The sequence below is a fragment of the Gymnogyps californianus genome, chromosome 5, assembly GCF_018139145.2.
Source record: "Gymnogyps californianus isolate 813 chromosome 5, ASM1813914v2, whole genome shotgun sequence".
NCBI lineage: Eukaryota > Metazoa > Chordata > Aves > Accipitriformes > Cathartidae > Gymnogyps > Gymnogyps californianus.
The window spans coordinates 22,256,526-22,268,691 of record NC_059475.1 but is presented as its reverse complement, the minus strand read 5'-3'; positions in this window follow the sequence as shown (position 1 = coordinate 22,268,691).

Sequence of the window (12,166 nt, the reverse complement as noted above, 5' to 3'; positions counted from 1 at the left end):
GGAGGCAGATGAGCACTTACTTAGGAGCACAAGTACAGGCTTGAGTGAGTGCTGCAGAGCTACAAGTTCAGGATCCAGAGCTTCACCCAAGGGTACTGAGCTCGTGGCAAACTCCTCACATGCTATCAACACCAGTGGGGTTGCTCCAGCTGCACTGGGGTGCGAACAAGATCCCCTCTTCCTCTGCTATAGAAAAGACTGTATAAAGTCGATGTACAACATAGTCTTTTATTGCGTTCCAATAAAATAGACGATTAAGGAGCATCAGGTTGAGATGAACCTCTTGCTCTTGCAGAGGCCTGTGTCTACACTCAGACTGCAAGAGCAAAAGGCAAGTGAGAGTGGCTGTGATGGGGGCAGCAGCATTTAAGCCACATTGAAAGCTTGTTACTAGGTCTGTTCAAGCAGTATTTCTCCCTGTTTCTAACTCTGTCATTAAGACTGACCGCTGGTGTGCTTCATTCATTGCCTCCCTGTACAGATGAGTCTTCAACTTTGCACTAGCGTCAGAGAAAGTGCCTGGTGAGTTCAGAGAGCAAAGCAAGCTGAAAGCTGGCACCTCTAGATGACCAGCCTGCAGCCACCAGCCACACAGGTTCTCAACACAGAGCCAGAAAACGAAAAAAAAAAAAAAAAAGCCCCAGGATTCACAGTTTTTTGAAGTAATTTTTATGAAAAAGCTTGGTTTACCCTCGAGTCCACTTTTTATTTATTTATTTTTATTTTATTTTATTTATTTTTATTTTATTTATTTGTTTTAGTGAGTCCACTAAAAATAATGCTGATGTGCTAATACTTCAGTCTGATGGGCCATTTACATCCTTCTGAAAACACAGTCTAACAGAAGTGGCACAGTACCATTCGTCATCTGGGACATGCAGATCATCCTATGCTTTGTAAAATCTATATTATGAAGTAAAAGCTCAATGCAAACAAAGCCAAAATGGTAGCTATCATCAGGGTTGAGGTGGTGGTGGTAGTGGTGTTTGTTTTAAAGAGAAACAAGGTTATCTTTACTTTCCAAGTCAGAGGAATGGCAAGTGTTAAAAACACATAGTTCTTCAAGATATCAAAAGCACCTAATTGCACACATAGGAATACCTGTACAGTCAGGCAGAATTACCTTACTGATATTGGTTAGTAAGCAACTCAGAAAAAAGGAAAGAAGAATTACAGCCTCCTCTCAGAAAAGAAATTAAATATCCTGGTCTCCACGTACTGAAGATTCCTGGGAATCTTCCTGGTCTTTCTTTAGGAAATGCCCCATGATAACTTTAACTGAGAAAGGACTGAATAAAATGAGGTGGAACATCAGAATCTGGCCTTTCATCCTGTGATCGGATCTACCGCCTTTTGTCCCATGTGTAACACTCTTGGCACCAAGAGAGGTCTGCTTAAGGGCAGCCATCTGTCTGCTCCAGCTAACTATAGTGCAGGAACTACAATTATCAACATTTGCGTTCCCCAAATTCCTTTGCTGATCTCCACTGGGATAATATTATAGTTATTCTTTGTTTGCAAATATAGACACTTTACCAGACTAATTAGCTGGGAACTACATTTAAACTGAAGCCACATGACATAATCTGAGGAGTTTTTTAAGCAGTCATGTTATGAAAAAGTGACCTTTGCTTTATAAGCCTTGGGCACGAATGATTTGTGTTCAACGGATGGAAGGATGGAAAAAGGTTAAATGGGAAATCAACCCAAAAGCTTACAGAGTAACACAGGTTACTGTGAAACCACTTTCCTAAAAAGCCCCTTATGTTCTTGGTTCCATTGTACAAATGGACACACGAGGGCTCACAGAGATCAATGCTGGAATCAACTCCAATTAACCAGAATTAACTTCATGGTTACTAAGGCCAGCCCTCATTCTAAAAAGTGGCAAAAATATTTTAAAACCTTCTACAAATAATATACTGTGTTCTTCATGTGTTAATTTTCTAGCAGCCCAGATGCTGCTTCAATGTGATTGCCTTCCCGTGCAACTTGTGTGATTAAGAACTGAGCAAGGGTGGGTTTTATTGGGGTAATTTTTAAATAAAGCCCTTAAGTATCTGACTAATTTTGAATTCAGCGGGACTTAAGTTCATGCTTTACTCTAAGTACCTGCTTAAGCATATGGCTGAAGTAAGGCTTAGCCAAGACTGGTTATTCCTGGCCGTACCCAGGAAGGTACAGACTGCACAGGGCATCTCCATCTGCTCATGGTGAAATTAGAGATGTGCAGCAAAACATTGAAAGAACAGCCTACTGCTAATAATTGACACACCTCGAAAGGGTGTTTTCATCGCACCCGAGGGCTGCCACATTGCGTTGCTGTTTCTGAGACCGACAGGCTGCCAGTGGAAGAGGCCCTCAGTCGCTCAGGAACAATTAATGGGTGACACTGGCAATTATGTCTGGATTGATCACCTTGCTTTTCAGGTTCATTCAGAGGTAAGCAATAACGATATCGCACCATGGTCTCTAGTTATGACAGGACTTGATTTGTGGTCTTTACAGAAATTAACTGGCGTTCAATCAACAGTCTCAGAAGCTAAATGAGCAGAGAGGCTCATAATATCTGCACAGAGGTGGTGAAAATCTCCATTGCAGCATTTCCGTTCCATGCATGTTTGCAAGTTTAAGGTGGTTTTTTTAGTGGCAATATTTAGGAGAAATGCTTTTTTTGGCAGAGAGACAAAAATATATGTACTTATGTAGAAGACTGCAATGGTATAATTGGATGGTTAAGATCTGTATGTCTAAACAAAGTTCTATGGTATCATCTGTGGGCCAGAAGTACTGCACATGAACAGCAGCCAAGCTCACTATTGCCAAAGTGTGAATCAGAGGGTATAGATAGTTTCATTTAAAAAGTGGCATCACTGTTTTTCTTTCAGACTCTCCTCTCTGCTATTGTCTATATTGTGAGCCTATGCAGCAGCAAAGAAGTCTGGAGAGGAGTTCAGTGGCTGCTCTGCTGAGAGAGCACCATTGCCCTAAGCTCAGACTGAGGACTCCTGGGGGCAGTGGTCAGCTCTGTCCCGTGCTTACACAGCTCCAGCACACCAGAGCTGGGGTTAATGATGAGCAGGTTTCCATGCTCCTATGATAATAGCAATAACCTTAACGATAAAACCTGGTCATTGATCCTGAGAACAGGAGAGCGGGCCACTTGAGGCTGTTACCTGCCTCCCTGATAAAGGCTTATTCAGTATTTCGGCAAGCAGTGCAATGCAGGCCAGGTCAAATCAAAACATAATTCAGTCCAAATCTGAATAATGCACCAGCACCTAAGCAGCATGGCCTGGGAACAAAATGGAAACAGTGTGATTTTCATGCTCAAGGGCTAAGATGGCACTGCTTAACCTATGGGTACCTGCTGTAGCAATCAGGGGAAATATCATGGGATTTAAACTGATAAAATGAGTAAACGGGAAACCTTGGCCTGTTCTGTATAAGCCATTGCACTGCATTTAATGTACTTGCTGCTTCCAGTTTATCAGGTGTCCTAGACAGTATTAAACTGTAAAAAAGATTGGAAACTCCCCCTAAGAATACTGTGATGCCTCTTTACTGATTACTGACTTTTACAGAGAGTTTCCAGATTGTAGTCTTTAGTGTTAAGCAAATTTTGATTTAGAGGAAGCTGAGATGTTTGATCCTGGATTGAAAACATTATTTTCTTTGAAATTTATCATGATATCACAAACCTAAAGCTAATGAGAAAAAAAAAATTACAATCAGGCAGATGATTAAAAAACAAACCAACCCACCAAATGCTACAGTACACCCAACAGCCTGTGACTGAATCTGGCACCACAAGGAGAGAGGGGAAGATTCTCCCTAAAAGATTCAGGATCCAGTTTTCCTCCCTCCTGCCCATCACTGGTTTAATTGATCTTACTATCTGAGTGGCTATAACTGTCGCCCCTCAACCTTCCCATATAACTTCAGGTTATCCTAGAAACTGAAATGGGAAACAGAAGTATAGAAAGTTGTTAAACTGTACATTATGTACAAACCAATTGATCACTCCATGACTTCAAAGGGTGGCCAGAGAGCTTGGCTCCACCCCTCCACTACTGTCAACAGAAAGTTAGGGGTATAAGCAACGTATACAATGAACCTTGCAAAGCAAATGGGAGAAAGTCTGAATAATGTCCATATGTATAATCATCACTGCAAAGTTGGGGCAGTACATTTCACACAGCACATGCATTCCAGCTGTAATATACGTCTGCGGTGTAACTCTCCCACCTAACATATAGACAGGAAATAAGGTTTCTCCAGTGTCTGAGTGTAACAAGATAAAGCAGCTGAGTTTAACCCTATCAACACCAGCACTAGAGCAGGAATAAGCCCAGAGGACTGTTCACATGCTTAAGGCACCTTGCTGAATCAGGATCTGAACTGAATTTAGCTGACAGATGTTTTTACCTTTTGACAGGGGAGTAAAATGACTGGTCCAGGGCCAGCTTCTGATCGTGGCGTGGTTATTATCTTCAGAGGCTCTTCACACAGGATGACAGCCTCATTGTTACCAGGGAAGGCAGCTCTTGTGGAGACACATGAACATGGAAGAAGAGAGTATCTCAGGACCAGCCCCCACACAGCTGTGAGCGGACTCCTCACCTGCAGCCAGCTCAGGGCATGGAGGAGCTGCCTGGGCTGCTCAGTTCTGCTGCTGCACACCACACGCAGCTCTTTTGGGGCTATTCTAGTTAGAAGTCGCAAAAAATTGAGCCCAGAGGGCAGAAATACAAGAACCCTCAGATTTGTGCTTGAGGAGACTCGCTGACACATTTTGGCCACGAAGAGGGAGGCAACTCAGACTGTACAGGCACCTAAACAGCCAAGGGGAGCCAGAAACCACAGCCCAATTTCAAATACACAGGGACAACTCTCTGTACAGAAGGACACTAAGGGAATGCCACAGGCCTTACATCTGGTAGCATGACACACCACGTTCATGGAGGCCATGAAAAAAAAAATTGATGGAAATTTCCCAGTCCTTGTCCTTTAGCGAGTGCTTTGGATTTCCAGTTTGTTTTATAACCCTAAATGAGCGCATCCTTGCAGGAGAGCAGGGTAGTAGCATCTTTCCCATTTTCAGAGGACAACACCAAAGCAGAGCTATTCTGTACCCGAACGGAAGATTGTAAACCTGCTTCCTAGCCACAGCTCAGTGCTGCTTGGCCTCACACCTTAAATGGAGAACACAATCATTTATCAGGTTTAGTCTTTTCATAAGAGAAAAATTCTCATTAAACGTATCCGTGATGCTTAAAGGGACACCCAATTGTCCTGACAAGTGGCTTTGCTGGCTACACAGACCTAATCTTTTCATATAATTTTACTGAGCCAAGGAACTCAGATGAAGCTCAGAGCTTCCACACCAGGAGAGTTCCTGTGCAAGCAGGACATGATGAGGACTAAGGGGTCCAACCTGAAAATGCTCTCTGGCACAGCACTTGCAAAGACAGCAAGGTTATGAACCCCATGGGACTACGTGTAGGAAGCCACCTGTTTACATAGTTTGCAAATAATATTTGCAGGACTGGACTCTAATGATACACATGGCCCTTTAATTTTGAAGCTGTTCTGATGCCCTAAAACCTGTTCAATAAGGAGGAGAAGCTGGCCTGGAACCTTCTGAGGCTTTTGGGAGATGGAGCAAGGAAGATAAAAGTGATCATGACCACTGCACCTACGCAGAGCTTTGCACCTGGGGAGAGGTCCCTCTAGCAACCCTCTGCTGTGGGAGACAGTAGGTGGGACTGCTCCCTCGCCTGCCATATTTCACCCATACATCGATGATTTCCTCCCGCACTCTTTGTACCAACTTACCCTTGAGAAACAAGGAGATTTCCTTCTGGCCCACCCTGGAGGGCTTGTGTCATGAACAGGCACTTCATCGTGGGAGCTCATGGTCGGGCAGGTCTTTGTCCTCCCTACAGCCTGCTGTGCCCCGCCTCTACTGCTGCCTGTGCAGAAAAGGATAGCAAGGCAAAGTGACTCACTGCAAACTATGGCAGGAACAAGCGCCAGGGCTGGGATTTCCAGGCTTTTTTGCTTCTTCTCAGATGGGTCCCCTCACTTTGCATAATCCTCACTCAGGATGCATGTTTCTCCTTTTACAAAACAGGCCTAGAAATTGTAGGACTCTGCTGAGTTGTTATACAGTAATTCCGGCAGCATCTTTAAGAATATACTAAATTAAATTGTTAACTATACCCCTGAAATCCTTCTTCTTGAAAGAGTATTTCTACCTCATACCACTTATTAATCTCAGCTGCACTGAATTATTAAACTGAAATCTTCAATTACTCCCATCACTAAAAATACCAGTGTGGTTTTTAGACCCATGTTTCTACTTTTTACTGTAATGCGTTCTTCATTTTAATTACTGGCACCATATTTTCAAAGGCCAGTGCCTTATGTTTGCATGATATTTGTCAACCTAAAAAAAGGTTGATGAGTGAATAAATCATTAGGTGTGACAAGCAGTGAATTCTTGAAGGAGAAGTATGTGGAAAAAGATCACATTATCTAGGCGAACCAAAGACATGTCGAAGTGAAGTAACAGGAGGAAACATCAGTTGCTTCTCCTGCTGCAGGTGTGCATCACTCAAGACACTCTTCTAATGTTCATTACCAGAATGAGACTAAGTAGAATTTTTTCTATGAAGGGAAATGAAATCTTTTGTAAGAAAGGGTAAGTTTATGGACTAAAAGGATAATAAGGGCTCCTCAGCTAAAATTCCTAAATGAAGAAGTCAAGATTGTTTCTAATCAAAACCACAAAAGTCACCCAAACAACAACCCCAGCCTAAAGTAAGCCTCATCTGGCCGATGGCTCCTAACAATGAACTACTGCAGTCCTGATTGCCATTACCTTTTCGGATCCAAAGAGCAGATGCTTTGTCATGAAAATCCCATCCTCAAGGTCTGTCAATGGTCTAGCTGGTGGAGGCCCACCATACAAACTCCTCTGAACCAGTACGCAGGAATGATAACTAACTCAGGGATGATAAAAGAGTGTCATCTGTGTGGCCCAAATAATTTCTGAGCACCCCACTGACCTGCCAGCTGGTCAGGGCAACTAGAAAGATCTGCTTAGGAAAGCAAAGGGTTGGTCGTGACATGGGGTTGCCAGCTGTGTTAGCTTTTCTCTAACCAGAAGAGACACTTTAAAAAAAGACAGCACACACTGATGAAGGGTCCAACAAAATACTGGTGTGTGGAAATCGATGTCATTACCTTGGTTGTTAGCCCATGCTGACACCTCTCATGCTACATTTTCATTTTTGCTACCCAGGCCAGCTGCCTGTGTCAAAGTCACTCCTCTGCCTTGTGCGTACACACTTGCACACCAGCTGTGACACCTCATACGTTTATGGTATGGGCACTGCCTTGCAGGAAAGCTGGCTTTAGGTTCTCTAATGTAATTCCTGTCAGCTGATGATCAAGAATAATTATCCCCAGCATTCAAGTTGGAGCACATGTGAGGAGACAGTAAAATGCCCAGCACTACATGCTCAGTATCCTAAAGTTAAACGCAGTAATGGGCTTTCTTCCTCAGGGAACAGCAACGTATGCAGCCATCATCTTTTTAAATTCACCTCCACCTAGTACAACAAGAGTCATTCTTTTTCTGTCTAGTTTCTTTCTTACTTGTGTGTTTTCAATTTCACTACCTGTAAAAATCCCAGGACCAACAATGACTTCAGCAAATAGAGATAAAGTAGAAAATGCAGGGAAGACTCTAGAGACCACGCTGGATTTTTTCCGTACAAGACAAATAATGTATTACGTTATACCTCTCATTCCCCTTCTAACCTTTTTAATAAAAAGAGACAAACACAAGCCCAGCTGCACACAGCCAACATCTGATAGGGTCAAAAACTTTTAACCCACAGCATAGGCAGTTGTACTAAAGGCGCTATGAAAAGTAGTTTTCTGTGACCTCTCCCACCAGAAGGATACTCTGGAGATGATTTATATAAAGGTCCTGTTTGTTAGTTTTTCAAGCTAATCTAGTGCCATCTGGAAATGCAGGAGTAACCACGTCTGAGGCTGAACCACTACTGCAATCTGCAGAGCAGGAATAGTACAGGATGGGAAATACAACTTTCTCTTGTGCCACTCCCAGTCAACCAGCTTCAGTTTTGATCTAGCTGCCACCTCCTGCAGGCATGAGAAAGGATCTTAAACTTTTGCCTCTCTGGAGTTACTGGATCTCCTCAGCCATCTGTGCCCTTCAAGTGCAGAGCTGGAAGACTGATTAACTCACCTTACCTGTTGCCTTGTTTATTTAGCATCAGGCAGAGAGATTGCACTTTGATAAACAGACACAATCACGTCTCCTCGAAGTGTTTCACAGAGTAATTCTAGCCTACCAGTTAAGAGGTAAAAAAGGTAAATTCTTGAACTCTACCTCTGGCTCTTCTCTTCTAGGGGAAAAAACAAGGAGAAAAGAAATAGGCTTTGTCCCACATACATGGAAAGTTCCCTCCACCCACAAATACAAGCGACACTACACCGAAAGACTGCCCTCCAGCTAACCGCTTTCAATCTACTGCATGAGGATTAACATCAGGGTCACACTGAGGAACCAGCTACCAGAGCTGCTCTGAACACTATCAGAAACACCTTCTTTTGCTGGGGTAGATGTGACTCTTACATGCCTGGTACCCTTGGTATGCTCACAAAAGCCATGCATTTTCATACTGTGCTCTCAAGTCCAGTCTCTGCATTTCTATATAGTTCTCACGAAAGCTTCAGTTTGCTTCTCATTTTAAAAGGGAACAAGCAAAAACAACACACAGCATGCATATGAACAAGAAAAATATCTGCAAAGACACAAAGTAGGGCTGAATTTTCAAGGACCATCTGTTGATGATTCAATACAGAAAGATCCCTCTTTGCAATTCATAATGCTACTGAAGAAGGTGAGTTTCATTTTTATTAATGAAAATGGCTCCTAATGTTTATATATGCATTAACTATCCCACCCATTTTTAATAGTTGCTATTGCATCATAGGAGCAGAGGGACTACATCATCTTCCAAACCTTGCTTCTGGGGCAACAAAACTAGCTGTGTTCTTAATGTAATGTAGTTGGTCAACTCTTTTCTCTTTTTAATTTATATCCCATTGCCTCCTAAAGCCCCCTGTTTCATTCTGTGCTGCTGGTGTTGGAGCCCCACTGCAGTCCTTAGAAGTGGCACTCTGCTATTCAGTGCAGTTGGCTTTTGAATGAAACATGAGGTTCTTTAGCACCTCAGGAGGCTGAGCATGCTTTAATAGCTCAGCCCCAGCCTCAGCACAAGGACTGCCCTTTAATTCCACTTAAATAAATTCAGTGTTATTGGTTTTGCCCTGGCTGAGAAAGGAGCTTAGTGGGAAAGTCAAAACAGATCTCAGCCAAAGGGAAAAAATAATAAAGCAAGTCCATAAATTAAGTCAAGCAAGGGTATCCTAGGAACAAGAAAGAGCGCATGCAGATGAGGCAAACGATGCCATGCATAGAAAACAAATCCCCACTGCTGGTCCTCCCTCATGCCATTCCAAAGAAGCAAATCTCTATGTGAAGTGTTTGTGAGCATGCTGGAAACAGAGGGGCCCTGGAAAAATAATTAAGAAATAAATTCCACTATTCGGTGGCATTTGTTCCAAAGGAGACAAAGTGTCTTTTGTGAAACATTCCCACCAGAAGCCTTGCAGAGTTTGAACTACATCCACAGCTTCCACTGGTATTAAACCTAAAATGAGATCTTATTGTTTGCCTTTCCTTTTACCACTGAAAATCCAAACAGATTTAATAATATCTGACTAATCAGCTAGGTCTGAGCTGCACTTTTCCCAGGTTATGAATCAATTTCATCGTAATTTTAAAAAATTTATTAGCATTATTATGGCAAGAATAGCACCACAGAAAGTAAGAGGGGGTAAGGTGCTTAAACACGGTGAGGAGATTATTGCTAGACTCTAACAATAAGCCCCTGCTCATTCATCATATGAAGTCATATCAATTCTGTAGTATTGCTTGCTAACTAGCATGTATTAGGTAAGGATGAGATTTTTAGGAGGAATTAAACCCCTTCCAAAAATCCCTTCCAGCTCAGGAGAGTTTGGAAACCTAGCTAATGTAACACCTTACAAAGCCCTCAGCTAAGCACCTTCACATTTACTTTCTTTGCTCTGAAAGTCTGAGAAGTCAACATAGATCGATCACACTGCCTTATGCATTGTGGGAGATGCTGCAGGGTCGCAGGGTAAAAACCAAGCCCAGGCTGATTTACAGATATTGCCAGGGCAGGAAGAGCTTCAGCAAAGGCCCCAGGAAAAAGGTCAAATCACTGGAAGCGTGTGATCTTTCTTTTCCTTTTTTCACTGAGGAAGGTTGGTAAGTGAAGTGCAAGACACCTGTAAGGTCTCCTTTGCAGCCAAAATCACTGTCTCAGCAGGGTCCATTAGCAGAGGATGCACCGTCATCATCGTCTTGCCTTTCTCCTGGGAAGGAGAAATGTGAGGGAAAGGATGAGCTCTGTAAGCAAAACGAAGTAGAGAATGGGAAAGAGCTGAGAGACCAATTAAGCACTGCACACATGTAGGCTCCCTGCGTGGCAGCTGACCTGCAAAGGATATTCAGTGTAGACAAAGGGCTGCACATCGGACTGATAAAGTAACCGGATGCAAAAGCAATGCAGCATCAAGCCATGTTGAGGGGGGTAGATTACCCTCACATTAACTCTATTATAAAGAGATGATTAATGCCACATAAATCAAAGCAGATATATTGGCATAAACATCCAGATTCAGCTCCACTGTCTTGCATATGCTTGGTAATAGAGTTTGCAACACTTTCAATGCAAAAGGAGAAGGCAGTTTCCAGAAAATTTCTTTGATTGTATTTGCAGTTATGCAGCTGGATGAAGCTGGAAGAAAGCTCCCTCTGGAAAATCCAGTTCACCTTCACCCCATGGGAAGGCAGAGCTTAAGTAGGCCACCGTCACCTTGCAAGTACTGGGGGATGAGCCTGTTTTGCTCCTTCTCCTCCTTTAAACATCCCTGCTTTTTCCTGCTGGGAAGAAGGCAGTGAGTGACAGCTGGGGAGGGGTAAAAGGGGCAAATGGGGGTGTGAAAATTTGCAGTTCTGTGTGTGGCTTGTTTGCAAGGGAGCACCGAAGTGTGTCCCTAGACAGACACATCATGGTGAGTGAAAGGAGCTCTTTTAAGCATAATAATCTTTTAAGGTCTATTATTTGAGATGTAATCTGAGTTCAGATGAATGATTTTTCAACCTATTACACTGGTTGTAATAACACTTTCCAATCTCCCCCTCCTCCCCTTATTAAGAAACACTTCCACTCCTGCTTCCTCCTTTCAAGACAGGGATATTGGAAGGATGCACCCTCCAAGACTGTTTACTTCCATGGAGATCTTTAATAAAAATGCAATGACTAGAAACTGTGAAGACAGAGCAGTCTGAGGAACAGGAAATTTAAAGAGACAAATATGCAAAACTCTTTGAGATGCTGCCAAGGCAGCAATTTCAGAAGGAAAATAATGCTGAGTAACATAATTTCCCCCAGTAGCTGCAAGTCATTCAGCAACCTTGAATTAAGCTCACACCTCTGCTGTCTCTGCATGGCCTCACAAGAGAGGAATGAAATCCTTTATCAGCAGTACCAAAAAACCCTCCAAACAGCGTAAATATTAGAAGGCCCCAATTAAATTCAGGGAGCTGGCAGCTGCCCTGCGATGATTAATGGATTCACACATCTCCCTATGCCCTGGCTCAGCCATGCTGAGCTAATGTTTGAGAGTTGAGCAGCCCCTTTGCTTTCAAAGACATAGCCTTGGCTGTCCAATGATTTCTCCAAGAGACAGGTAAAATGAGAATTTGGCTTCCTCTTTCTCTCCCCTCTTTCTTGAAAACATCCTTAAGACTGGGACATGGAACAGGGACTACCAAATTGCTGTAGTGAGTCATACATTGTACACTGAAGTAAAGAACAACTGGGCCTTCACAGTAAGGGCGAGATTAACAGAGAAATCTGTTTTCATAAACATGCAGGACTAGCAACACAAGTGAGTGATAGGCTGATAATAAAGAATACTGCATTACTGCTAGGAAAAATTCAGCAATAAGAAAAGGAGAACAGTAGGC